Source organism: Anabrus simplex, chromosome 8 (assembly GCF_040414725.1).
Source record: "Anabrus simplex isolate iqAnaSimp1 chromosome 8, ASM4041472v1, whole genome shotgun sequence".
Taxonomy (NCBI): Eukaryota; Metazoa; Arthropoda; class Insecta; order Orthoptera; family Tettigoniidae; genus Anabrus; species Anabrus simplex.
The window spans coordinates 74,318,420-74,331,178 of record NC_090272.1 but is presented as its reverse complement, the minus strand read 5'-3'; positions in this window follow the sequence as shown (position 1 = coordinate 74,331,178).

Below are 12,759 nucleotides of genomic sequence, written 5' to 3'. Positions count from 1 at the left end.
AGGGGCCGATGACCTAGCTGTTAGGCCCCTTTAAACAACAATCATAATCATATTTTGCTTCTCTTAGTGCCATGTTTAGCTGTTTGTAGGGGTTAATTTGCTTACTTATTTCTAGCCTTTCTAGGCCACAAACATCGAACCTAATTAATGCCTTTGTTGTATTTTACAATTTCCTTTGAAAACAAATTATTGCATATTACATGAATTTGAAAGAGTTGTAAGTGAAAAAGGAAATTTGTAATTTCGCTCTAATAACCGATTCTCCTGCAACTAAGTTCTGTTGGATGTTCTAATTGAATTTAACTGCAGTAAGAGATGAGTATCATTCTTGTCCAGTCCTCGTAGAAATGGCCACCTGCTATCCTTTGTTCAATCGTATGCTACTTTTATTCCATCGTGACTGGAATAAATATCCAAGAGAATTCAAATTATCTTGGAACTCACAGTAAGCACGTGCTTTACAAAGTGTATGTGTGTTGGGTATTCAGCTAGAAGGCTGGTCTGATCCTCTACAGATCCACCAACAGCCGTCATAGATAGCCTAGATGTCACTGAACAGGCATACTAGTTTCCCGTTGCTTTCCCATTGCTATTACATATCAGTCTGCCAAGCCCACTGAAATGCATGAACCAACCGACCCTCTGAGCGATATTTTCACACCATTAATAACAGGGACTGGCTGCATAAGGAACGGTATTACGAGAATCGCTCAGACCTCGGTCATTTTCATATTGTCAAAGCCAAGGATGAGACTGAGACAGGTCAATGAAAGTAACATACCAGAAGACATATTGCACTGTAAACACTACATCCCGCCAGCAGAGGCATTTTACAATGTAAGTAATGCCAAACAAACGAACACGAGTAATTTATAACAAACAATAGAAAAATACTTAATTTAATGTTGAGTTTGAACTTTCTATCTACATAGATTAATTGGTATTGGAATTGAAAAGGCAATTTCAGCGTAAATAGAAGAGTTTTTGAGAAACGGCTCCTAATGATTTTCATCCGAGTAAATTCCATTAGTTTTGTAGATGTGGATTGTAGGAAATGAATCAGAATACTTTGGAACACCTCTTGGGCAATATTGGCCCAAGAACATAGACTTTTCAGCTGTATATCAGCTGTAACAGTCAGTCATAGAAAATATATAGGATGAGATCATCTGTTAGATCATCGAGGAGTTTGGTTCGGTCCTGAAATAGCACCACCAAAGGTTATGCGATTATGAAGAAATCGCAAAAAAAACAAAACAAAAAAAACCAACGGCGACGCTAAAACGAGGCATTCTGGGCAAGCTGAGGAGCGAGGTAATTCGCCAGTGTCTTCCTAATTTACACATTTTAATTTATGAATTTATTATGCATGTGCAGAAAAAAATGATTTCATAGTTTTCTCACAAATAGTGTTTAAATAAATCATTGTGAATTCAAAAACATTATCATGCAAATATTACAAAAATGTTTTGAATATTTATTTTTGGTTTTCTGTTCCCCATGTATGTTATTTATATGTACTGTTATTATTTACTCGCTACGGCCTTCGAGGACCACTTTAAGTCTTATTACATTTGGCAGTGAAGTTCACTTTGGTTTAGCCCAGAATTCCCTCATTCTTTGTGAGTGGACCCGTTTGCGTTCCTCTGTCCAAAGGACACCGTGTCTTCTTTTCGGTTGTTCGTTTCGGTTTGCTCCGTTCGTCAACTACATTTTTTCTTTCGCAAGGGATCTATGTCGTCGGGCTGAATAGCCTGGATGGTAGAGCGCTGGCCTTCTGAGCCCAACTTGGCAGGTTCGATCTCCACTCAGTCGTGTGGTATTTGAAGGTGTTCGAATACGTCAGTCTCGTGTCGGTAGATTTAGGAATTAACCATGGTTAGCCATGCATACGGTTAATCGAGGATGGTTGCCTGTTGTACTTCCTTTTTTCGGCGAGAATTGACTCATTAAAGAACTCATGCAGGACAAACAGCGTGGTTTGGGGTTTTGAATAAAAAGTGAAAGGTATTTATGATCAACCTATTCCCATCCATTCGTTTGAGGTGACCACAAAATCGTGCCCGTCTCTTGCGGTTTGTGTCTGTAATTTTCTGTTTTGCTGTAGAATTCATTTATTTATTTTTATCCATAATAAGTGTCACAGGCGGTGATGAATAATCTCTACTGCATAATAATTACAACCATAATAATTACAATGATAATAATTCACAGTTAACAGTGAATACAATATTCAACAGCGCTTTAACCTCATAATAAAGTTGTCGCCTTGCAGATATACAGTATATGTCGGATGTTATCTTTTAAAGACAGCACAACGATGTGAGCATTGCCTTGCCAGAAGCCGCAGGCAGTGTGCAGTGTTGGTTGCAAGGGAGCCGATGACCTTATTTATATGGCCCGTCCTTGAACTTTGGCTGCCGGCCTTATCAGTAAGAAACGAGGGGCATGGAGGGCAAAAGCGAGGCGCCGACTGCTGTGACGTGATTCTATCGGCGAGGTCGGGTGTTATCCATAAGGGTACAGTCAGTTGTTAGGTGTAGCCGTCCCTATTGCTGAATGATTTGTTACAACCTTGGTCACGGAAAGAAACAACAGTGACCTTCAACAGGCCGCAATGTGCTCTTCCATACTGTTGTGAAGATATGAATTAGGACGTACCTGCTCTGTGCTCCTCGTCTAGGTATAATTCGATTTTTACATGTAGATCATCAGTTGGATAAAATAGAATGTATTAAATTTACTATTATTATTACTATTATTATTATTATTATTATTATTATTATTATTATTATTATTATTATTGTCCAGCATCTGCATCTTAGCTGAATGGTGAGCGTTGTGGCCTTCGGTTCAGAGGGCCCCGGGTTTGATTCCCGGCCGGGTTGGTTTTTTTTAACTGTGTGGCTAATTCCTTTATATTGGGTTCTGGGTGTTTATGTTAATCTTAATAAACACATCGGCATGTACACACAACTTACCACACTGCCAATCACCGCGGGAACATGCAGTAGTGATGCATTCCTCCCACTGATCTCTGTACATGGATCGCTGATGGCAGCTCTCCGCTGCAGGAGAAAGTACGCCAAGTTGAGCGCGCGGTCCGCCATGTTGGTGTACCCATCCTAGAGCTCTCCTTATGGGGAAGCAATGATAATATAATCAATTTTAAATCGCAGTTAATGGCGCATTGGAATAATTAAAAATATAGGGATATGTTCACTCAAAGCATAAGGAGATTGGGAACACCGACACATCATTCCGAGGTCAGTACATCTCCGGGATAGCAATAAAAAATGAGTGTATAATAACGGCCGACAAATATTAACTTAGGTGCTGAATACATGCAGTTAGCGATCGGTAATACAATACGAGTGAAAAACAGTTTCTGGAAACATTGCTCTAAATTTTATACGTGTATGCCACGAAATTATGCATTCTTAAGGGATGGTATGACTGAATTTTTCGTATTTTGAGCGCAAAACTCGGTTTTTCATTTTATTCATACAAAAATAGCCCAATTCTTCCTCTTCCAGAAAATGTTTTTATTTTAGTAATTCCGGCTTGTTTAAAGCTTGAGAAGCCATTTAATATGAGCCCGCAGGACATTTAAAAGCCCGGAACCTCACTCACTTCTCCTGTAACGGCATAATGATAGTTTACTGTGTGTTTTTCGCTGGATATTCAAGTATTTCGTGGCGTATTTGCCGTAGAAGTACACTTCACCACGCTGACAGTCACTTGTTTACTACGTAATCAATACAGTTGCGTTGTTAGGAAATATTGTAATTTGAACTGACGGAGAGAATGTTGTACCTCTTTCAAATAGTACTCAATTTATATCTGCCACACATGTATACTTCAAAGTTTAAATATATTATGTATTTGTATTATTTACATTTCGGAATTCGTATTTGTGTTAACCGTAGTAGTACAAGCATAGCTCCCTTGTTTGTTTATATTTTACTAACATGCAGAAGTAACATGTAGTTTCAATTCAGCGAGTGAAATATCTAAACTAGTGATTTTTCATTGATGTATTTCATCTTAATTCCTTTGTAAATGTGTGGGGTATTGCAATAAAACAGCACAGAACACTCGTGGAACTACAATCAGGGGACCTGGCGTCAATGAACTAAGCATAAACAAAGTAAGCGCGCTTCTCTTGGTCTACTGCACCGTGCGCTCGCTACCATCTTACTACGCTAGTCATCTTCTATTCGGCTTACTGCTACCCAAGCTACCAGCCATCTATGTATAGAGATCAGTGATTCTTCCACTCACCGAGCGAGTTGGCTATGCGGTTTGGACCACATAGCTGTGAGCTTGCATCCAGTGGTAGCTTTTAAGATGGTTTTCCGTGGTTTCCCATTTTTACACCAGGCTGTGCTTTAATAAGGCCACGGTCGCTTCCTTCCTTCCTTCCTTCCCAGTCCTAGCCCTGTCCTTCACCACCATCGTCGCCGCAAGATCTTTTGTGTCGGTGCGACGTAAAATAAATAGCAAAAAAAAAAAAAAAAAGAGAAACATCGCCCTTCACATAGGGTTGGCGTCAGTAATGGCACGTGGTCGTAAAGTCACACCTCGTGCCGATAGCGAGAATTTATTATTATTATTATTATTATTATTATTATTATTATTATTATTATTATTATTATTATTATTATTTCTGTGACTGTGGTGACACCTCAAACCGGCCCCAGGTTATATTAACTTCAGATAGTGGGTTGACGATGACGGGGACCTTGGCTGAGGTCTAGCATTGCTTCTACGTACTTGTGCCAGTATCTTCACTTCCATCTATCGTGTGTGCCCTTCCATGGACAACTCTGGTTCTTTTCCGACCCCGACGGTATTACATGTTGAGGCCTAGAGAGTGTTTCATTTTCACGCCCTTTGTGGCCCTTGTCTTTATTTCGTTGAAGTGTCAGACCCCTTCCATTTTTTCCCCTGATGATCAGTGTTAATAGATGATGGTTGCCCGGTTGTATTTCTTTTTAAAACAATAGTTACCACCACTCCTTATACCATTCAACACATAGTCATGGAATACCGCCGAGGAGGTTTGAGGGAAGCATATATTCGTAATAGTTTAACGTCGCACTAACATATCGAAGCTTTTTGGCGACCAAGAATGGGAAAAGGCTAGGTTTTGGAAGGCAGTTGCCGTGGCCTTAATTAAGGTACAGCCCCAGCATGTGCTTGATATGGAAATGGGAAACCACGAACAATCATCTTCAAGACTCCCGACGGTGGGATTCGCACCCACCATCTCCTGAATGCAAGCTCACAGCTACGCGACCCTAACCGCGCGGCCAACTCGCTGGGTAAGAAGGGAACATTCATGACTTGCATGCGACCAGTGAAGAAGCCAGCGTCTGATTGGACATTCAGTTCTTATAGAGTCGCTCCTCACCTGTGTAGTACCCATGGGTCTTCTTCATATGTTGATAACATGTCCTCATTTGTAATATGTCCTTTTACCATATGATATATTTATATAGTACTTGTACATTCTTATAAAATCACGTATTGGATAGCAGTTGGTCCGCAAATTCGGCAGACTGCCATAGACATTGATGAGACGGGTTGTACTATAGTAAGAATCTCTGTTTTAGATGATTATTCTTTCGAATCTGAGAGTATTCAGTGAGTAAAATGAGAGCAGTTCTCTAGAAGGCTTTTATTCCGTAATCCAAGGACTGAATCGAGGTCTCTGTTTGCAGTCTTTAGAATGTTCGGGACTAGCGGTTCTTGTAATTGAGCTTTTAGGTTTCTCACAGGAAATTGAAAATATAATCCCTTTTTATACTTCTGGAGTACAAGTTAATGTGCAAATTTAGCAATTCGCTCGGCGCTGAACTTGTATTGTATTTGCTGGAAGTTAATGTTCGAAGTAATTAAGTTCTAAAGAGAGCCTCTTCAAAGTAGAAATTGCAGTGGTTCTCTCACTGTACAGCAAATGATCTAGACATGCTTTGCCATAATATAACTTGCTGACCTGCGTTTTATTATTCACGTCTGCTGATAGGAGAAACTTGTGTTGGGGAGGAAGCTTTAATGATAACAAAGTGTAGTAATCCGTTATTTTTACGCGGGGCTGCTTTTATACAGCTTTTAGTGTTTTGTTCTGCTGTTCTGCAGCAGGTTACGGGCAAACTTCGACCTTGAATTGTTTTGTAGGACTGCAGATTAGGTCTAGCGATACTCGGGTACTCGGTTATCCGAACCATGACGAATAGACTGCCTAGTGAGATCATTAACCGAGTTCAGGCGCGCTCCCGCAGAGCGGCGCTAGTGGAGCCAATCACCAACGCTACACGTCAGCTGTTTTAGTGGACTACGGTGACACGCAAATAACCAAATGCAACACCCAATTATTTAGACTTACGAATAATACTCTCAGAGGGTTGTAAATAATATTCTCAGTCCCCACGAAGAAATATTTTTGGACTTTAATAAGAGATATCACCAGATAAAATGGAACATTATGAAAAGCGAAAGCAGTATTGTGCTTTACATACTTAAAAAGAGAGTATTTAAACATAGCACATAAAACATTACATTCCATGTTCTTAATCTTCCCCTGTAGGAAATTAATCCTAGCTTTGACTGCGGAAAGAGACATTCAGCTCGCATTAAATTACGAGTTGCGTTCTTTAGTCGCCTTTTGACATTTGGGTATCGGTAAGAGGACTGGACTAGTCGTGAATTTGACTACTACTCGGCTAACCTTGAACCTTACCCGCTCACGGTTGCCATTACTGCGTTACTCACATCGTGATTCTTGTTCTTTATCCCCTTGATACCGTCTTCATTCCTTTTCCTACTGGGTGCCTTTCGCAATTTCACCCCAGAGGATAGGTATTTCGGTAAATTTAGAAAAATGTGAGTCACTGTTCCTGGTTTTAATTTCCACCTCACACGAGGAAGTTCAACGTTTTTACCGTTCAAAGGAAATAGTCCGCCTTTATAAATTAATTAAATCTAGCGAAAAATGCAAGTCACATATTCATATCTTTCCGCAGAATAACTCTCGTCACTTCGCAAAACAGATTATTTTCTTTTGGCGGTATAAAAAATCGTCTACCATCACACTTCACTCCGTAACCAGATTTGCTACTAGGAACGAAATAGTGCGACATTTTCTCGAAATAATAGACGACTAGTTGATTGCACACACAAAGCACTGCACAGATATCAATACAACAAAGACTTTCAGTAAAATATCAAAACAGACAAATTCCCTCGATAGGTATTCAAATTGTTACCCTGCCTTCACGCAATCTATTACCTTCGTCGACAATTTGGCGCACATGTTGTTGCAGCTGGTTCGTTGCGACTGCAGCGCCACACTCCTTGCGGGGCCACCAACGACAGTGCTGAGAGAGCAGAGTGATCACACTAGGTCTTCCATTCATGCCCGAACATTACGCGGTGCGTTCGCGTGATACTGTAATACACAGAGGGTGGAATAATATGCACTAAAAACGGAAAAAAATATGCATGCAACTATGCAGTAAAATAAGAGTAAAATAAAGTAAAGTAAAGTAAAGTAAAGTAAAGTAAAATAAGAGTTTCTTTTACGTTGCACCGACACAGATAGATCTTATGGCGACGATGGGATAGGAAAGGCCTAGGAGTTGGAAGGAAGCGACAGTGGGATTCGAACCCACTATCTCCCGGATGCAAGCTAACAGCTGCGTGCCCCTAACCGCACGGCCAACTCGCCCGGTCTTAGGACTAAAAACAGCAATATATGCACTATTGCATACTCTGCAAAATATTTGTTTTTTCCTCTCTATGTATAATGCTGGCTCCCCAAATATCAAGTGCTGAAGCAGAATATTTTTAGCTTCATTTTCTTTTGGCATGATTTTTAATGGTTACTGGTGTTCATACAACGAAGAAATGAAATTATTGTAGGTTATAGATCCAACATAGCGGCGGCTCCGACGAGCCGCAGTGCACTAAACAGGCTTACCAATATTAGCGCATTCTCCACAGATACTGAATAACACGAAATATAGGTTAGACGCAGGGTCTGTCAGGGTGCTTGCCCCTGGTGGATGGACTGTGCACGGTGCAAAAGACGACTTCGCTTGGTTGACTAGAGTGCAGACCCCCACCCCTCGATTTGCAGCAATAGCGCTGTCTATCTCTTTCCCCACGCCTGTCTCGCTCGCTCGCGCCATTTGACTCCCTCTTCCTCACTTGCTCTGTAGCGCTCCAAATCCGAGCTGAGTTGAGTCGAGTTAAGCCGAGCTTAGCCGAGTAGCCCAGAGACGAAGCGTTGGTCCGAGCCGAGTCGAGTCGAGCGGGACCGATGCACTGTGCACAGGAACTCTGCGCCGCTGTTTGCACGCGTGAGATTTTGGGCGTTTGAGAGGCCCTGGGTTAGAGCTACAAAATATTGATCTGCACAAGACAATTAGTCTGGCCTGGTTAGGTTTTGCTGGTGACAAGACCATGTGAACCAAACAAGGCATTATTTACATAGTTTCAGGCTGTTTCTGTTTTAATTCTTCTATATAAGTAAGAATACTTCCCTGCCATGCATTGAGGAAGGATCTCTCCTCTCTGCCACCTGAGGCATCTTAAAACATTATTTTCCTTTGATTGCAACATCCGAACCGAATACCAAAACGCCATCGGAAAAAATAAACATTGTCAAGCTCTTGTTAATACTGTCGGCTGTCGACAACAATGCATTGTTGTGCCGATTTGAATATCAATATACAATATTGTGTGCTGTTTTATACAAAACAGCTATTATTATTTCATATGCACACATGTCAAGAATATGCCCATATCCCGTACATATGCATTGAAAATGAAAACCTACAACCTGTTTTCCAGTCATTGACCGCGTCAGGGATGTAATGAATGAATCATATATAGGCTATTATTACGATGGGGTCGCTACTCCCAAAGTGCTATATTAATGAATGATAGATGCTACGAAATGAGAAGGGAGAGTGTTGCTGGAATGAAAGATGACAGGGAAAACTAGAGTACCCGGAGAAAAACCTGTCCCGCCTCCGCTTTGTCCAGCACAAATCTCACCTGGAATGACCGGGATTTGAACCACGGTATCCAGCGGTGAGAGGCCGACGCGCTGCCGTCTGAGCCACGGAGGCTCATATGCATTGATATTCACTATAAAACTTAGCCATTCGATTTCAGATGGTATGAATCTCCTCATGTGCAAATTATATCTTGAAACAAACAAAACTTGCAAATATGCCAAAATCGCCCTCTGGTAATAAGAAACAAGGTTGCGCATTACCCGGCTACATGTTCACTGAAAAGCAATTTTGTGATCTATAATCCTTTGACTATGTGTGTTGAGTATTCACCCCGAAAGGTATCACTGATGAACCATACTATGGAAATAAGGAGTAAGGTAGTTTCCCGTTGCATTCCTCGTCGGGCCAGAAGGTTTCTTTTTTGGTATCAAGTTTGCCAAGGCCACTGAAATACTCGTACCGGGCGAGTTGGCCGTGCGGTTAGGGGTTCACAGCAGTGAGCTTGCAACCGTGAGATAGTGGGTTCGAGCCCCACTGTCGGCAGTCCTGAAGATGGTTTTCCGTGGTTTCTCATTTTCATACCAGGCAAATGCTGGGGCTGTTCCTTAATTAAGGCCACGGCCGCTTCCTTCCCACTCCTAGGCCTTTCCTATCTCATCGGCACCATAAGACCTATCTGTGTCGGTGCGACGTAGAGCAAGTTGAAAAAAAAATGCTCGCACCAACTGGCCCTATGAGGGACATTTTCACACCGTTCATAACAGGTACTTGTTGCATAAGAAATGGCATTAAAGCACTAGCATCGCTGATACCTGTCACTTTCATGTTGTCAAAAGCAAGGATGTGACTGAGACTAGATAATGAACGATTTTTTTTCTACCTCACACCAGAAAACATAGTGCACTGTAAAGGCTGGGTCTCACCAAAAAGGCACTATGACAACAAGGGGGATGAGTAACGACCAGTTATTCGTATTAACTCAGAAAGCAATTGAGTAAAGTTTGTTCTAAAATACGAGGGCTTTTTTTTAAACCTCCGATCGGTCGAGAAACTAAAACCACAGTGAGAATCCGACGATGCGTTGTGCAGATGTGTTGCGCAGTGTCTTAGTATGCCTGTCGACCGCATCACGACACACTTGTCAGTTCTGAACGCGTAGAGAGCATGTAAACATGCCTAAGACAATACTCTCTCCCGCCAAGTGTGAAGTGCATGCTGTCATTCGATTTCTTCATGCTGAGGGGTGCAATGCAATTTTCTCGAATCGCCTGATCCACTCGCTGAACAAGATCATCGTCTGACACTCGCTTCCTTCCTTGACCGCCTGCATCATGAACGTCTGTTCATTCTGCTTCAAAGTTCCTGCACCATTGCCGCACTTTGCTGCCACTCACGAAAATTTTATCTTACACATTACTCATTAGTGGATGAATTTCGGCTGCATTGCAACTAGAGTACGCATTGCATCCCCCATCATGAAGAAATCGAATGACAGCACGCACTTCACACTTGGCGGGAGAGACTATAATCCTAGGTATGTTTACGTGCTCACTACGCGCTCAGAACTGACAAGTGTGTCGTGATGCGGTATTATCTGCACAACGCTTCGTCGGATTCTCACTGTAGTTTTAATTTCGCGACCGATCGCAGGTTGAAAATAAATAACCCTCGTACATTGCGCATTATTTAAAGGCTGTGACATAAATATATGAATGCCGACGTAATATATTTTTTCTCACATATTCACCAGTTCGAAACTAATGGATTTCCTTATAGGGAATAGGTTGTACTTGCCCCGCACTCCTTCCTTCCTATCTTGGGTGATTTGGAATAATTGATTTAAGTCATCATATGTCATCGAGATTATTTTATTTCAGAAACATAATTTAGGCCTACTGTTAACCCTGACGGCCACACATTACATCTTTTTATAAATAAAACAGTATAGCATAACGGGTCAATACTAACATTCCAACTAGTGGACGAATTTGCCGAAAAGTCGAGTTGATTATTTGTAAACAAGCTGTACATAAACTAAAGTATTTAAAGAAACATATTTTGTAAATAACAATGGATAATTTTGTAAGGTGACCCTCACTTTAGGCTCTTTTAATAAAGCTCGGTTTGTCTGCAAGAAACCAAGTAAAGTTATGTTTTTAGGGCACAGAGAGCTGCGTAGTGCAGGGTCACTCCTTGTCTGCAATAAGAGATACGATATCCCACAACAACAATTTTGGTAAGAATCTCCGTTGTGTTCGAAATCGTCTTTCAAACTTTTAAACTTGATTTCGATTACAATGCGGTCGTGAAAATTCAATATTCAGTCACCGTTGTGTTACGTAATATAAATGTGCTTAGTAGAACAGTCGTGCCTTACCTGGTACTGAGTACTTAACATAGCTTGATAATACCATTTACAAAATATTGACAAGTGAATGAAGCATAATCGAACGTAAATAGCGAAACTTCGTTTATAGTGTCGGGTATTAGGCGGTGCCGACATATTCCCCTTAAGGAACGTGTTATACGACAAACATGACAAACATGCATACACGCATAGCACGAATATATCGTCATTTTAAAACTCTGTTTGTGTAATGATTCTCTAAGAACCGAAGTATTTTAAAATCTCTGTCCTCACTTGAACATTCTGAAGCTGAAGATCATGCCGCTTTGCAATTATCGTAATAGCTGCGAAAAATAGACTGTGATATTCTGAACCAATGCGACTGAAACATATGCAATAGTGGAAGTCGTCTCAACGGAGGCACAGATGACGGTATTTTAAGCGACGATAAGAACAAGGGCCACAGTGGCCAAGCTGAAGAGGAAGGGAAGTCTAAAACTTCTATCCAAATAGTGAGTGGGTGAATGAATGATAGTTTAGAAGCCATTAGACTTGCGAAAATGTCCTACGAAACTGTTCTGCCGGGCTGAGTGGCTCAGGCGGTTAAGGCGCTGGCCTTCTAACCCCAACTTGGCAGGTTCGATCCTGGCTCAGTCCGGTGGTATTTGAAGGTGCTCAAATACGAGAGCCCCGTGTCGGTAGATTTACTGGCACGTAAAAGAACTCCTGCGGGACTAAATTCCGGCACCTCGGCGTCTCCGAAGACCTTAAAAAGTAGTTAGTGGGATGTAAAGCAAATAACATTATTATTATTATTATTATTATTATTATTATTATTATTATTATTATTATTATTATTATTACGAAACTGTTCAAAAGATGATGGGAATGGAGGAGGGGCATTGAAATTGTGGTGCAAATTATGATCATAGAACGAAATTTTAAAAAGTGTATTTTGGGCTATCAGGAGAAAAGAAATTTTTTGTATGTCTACCTCTTAGTCCCGTTTCCTGTTAAGGACTCTTGGATGAGGTCTGACGAAATTGACATGTTTATACGACCGGATGGCCTTCCTTCCGCCAACCTCATTTGTGGACCTAATGATGAAGTTAATGAAATTGGCTGTAGCCTATGAATAGGAACTATCCCGGCATTTTCCTGGAAGTGAAAACTGAGAAACCACAGAAAATAGTTCTCGCGACAGCCGACGGGGGGTTCGAACCCACTCGTCTCCCGAATGCAGAGCTTGGTTCCCTAGCCATAGCGCGTTAATACACGCGGCCACTTCACTCCGTAAAAAGAATAAAAAATACTCATTATTATATCAAAATGAAGCGTGGTGAGTACTGTATTTACCGAAGTTGTATGATCTAAAACTCATTT